Raw genomic sequence first — 1,874 nt, 5'->3', positions numbered from 1 at the left:
ATTGTGTATCTACATGAATGGTCAGCTAATTGCAGTGCCATATTAGTCAATTTAATGTTCTGAAGTCCCAGCTTCTTACATAAGGAGTATGAAAGTAGGCTAACGCTGGCTCCCAAGTCGCAAAAAGCTCTCTTTATGAGTTTAGAACGATTTTGCAAGTTATGGAAAAACTCCCTGGATCTTGAAGTTTTAGTGGAATATTTGTCATAAGTAGAGCGTTGTAATTCTCTGTTAATGCTACGGTCTCGAAGTCGCCCTTTTGCCTCATGTTAGATAAAATTCCCTTTAAAAATTTTACGAACTTTGGCATTTGGTGCAGTGCATCTATCAGTGATACTTCTATGCAAATTTCCTTAATCTTCTTCAGGAATCGGTTAAACTCTTTATCCTTTTGGGATGCTATCAGTTTTTGAGGGAAAGGAATTGTCTGACTTTGCGGAGGAATTTGAAGAGTTCCGTCAACTTTCTTGGTGACCTCCTCTCCATCCCTGTTCTGGATCTGATTGGGGATTAGGGTAGAGGGCTCTTCCTCTGAGTCAGGTCCTTTCTGAGTAGTGATTTGGGGGTCTCCCAAAGTTCATCCGCTCCTCAACTCGATGGGGTTGCAGTGTTCCACTAGGTTTATATCTGGCTTTCCTGGAAATATTCCCTGTGCTCTAGAGAAGGACTGGGCTATCTGGCAGTCTTGCATCTTTTAATGTTTTTCAGAATTTTTCATTCTTTGAGTCAATTGCTTGATCTCATTCTTCATCTCTTTTTGCTCTGAGAGGGCTTCTTCAAGCATCTTTTCGATTTTGGACAGATGTGAAGGTTGTTGTTGATAAGTCAATTGTCCAGATGGGTAGCTATATTGCCTAGGTTGATAGCTTTGTTTTGCTGGCCCTTGGTCTTGATAATTCCGGTATGAAAAGTTTGGGTGATTCCTCCATCCTGGATTGTATGTGTCGGAGTATGGGTTGTTTTGCTTCTGGTTATAACTGGCTATTGCATCGCATTGCTCAAGTTGGTTTATCTGTCCTTGTATTGTGCAAGTATCTTGAGCATGATCTGTACTTTCGCAAGTTTCGCAAACACAAACTATTGCATTAGCCGTGTTGTTTCCCATGGCCTCAAACTTCTTGGTCAGAGCGTCTAACTTTGCAGACATAAGTGTGACTGCATCTACGTCGAATTTTCCTGATGCCTTTATTGGATTTCCTAAGAAAGAACCACCAGATCTTTCAGTTGCCCACTGATGGTGGTTCTGTGCCACATTCTCTATGATCTCTTCAGCTTTATCAAGGCTCTTATTCATTAGTGCTCCTCCTGCTATAGAGTTGAGAGATACATTCGTGTGATAGTTGATTCCATTGTAGAAGGTGTGTAGAACCAACCATTTCTCAAGGCCATGATGGGGGCACTGTCTCAGCATACTTTTGAATCTGTCCCAAGCTTCAAATAATAATTCTGAGTCTATCTATTTGAAGCTTGCAATCAAATTCCTCATGTGAGCAGTTTTGCATGGTGGATAGAACTTGTCTAGGAATTTCTGCTCACACTGCTCCCAAAATGTAATGTTGTTTGCTGGAAGGGAATTTAGCCACTGCTTGGCTCTGTCTTTTAGGGAGAATCCAATAAGCAATAACCTCACTGATTCTGGAGGGACTCCGTTCACTTTCATGGTACCACACATCTCGTAGAAAAGCTCTAAGTGGTGGTTTGGATCATCGTGCGGTCCACCTCTAAATTGATTCTGCCGAACCATGTGGATTACTGTAGGCTTGATTTCAAAATTGTTGGCTTCGATTGGCGGTCGAGTGATGCTAGATAGTGTTAGTTAGAGCCCTAGATACAATCATATGATGATTGTTGTATGGACTCATTGTATCATATTC

General features: G+C 41.5%; 1 pseudogene; it reads left to right on the top strand.

The window, feature by feature from the left end:
• Window positions 1-1,382: 1,382 nt before the first annotated feature.
• LOC122025901 lies at window positions 1,383-1,454 on the top strand (annotated as a pseudogene).
• The last annotated feature ends 420 nt before the right edge of the window (window positions 1,455-1,874 follow it).

This window comes from Zingiber officinale, chromosome 9B, assembly GCF_018446385.1.
Source record: "Zingiber officinale cultivar Zhangliang chromosome 9B, Zo_v1.1, whole genome shotgun sequence".
Taxonomy (NCBI): Eukaryota; Viridiplantae; Streptophyta; class Magnoliopsida; order Zingiberales; family Zingiberaceae; genus Zingiber; species Zingiber officinale.
Note: the sequence above shows the minus strand (reverse complement) of the source record. Positions and strands in the feature narration are given on the sequence as shown.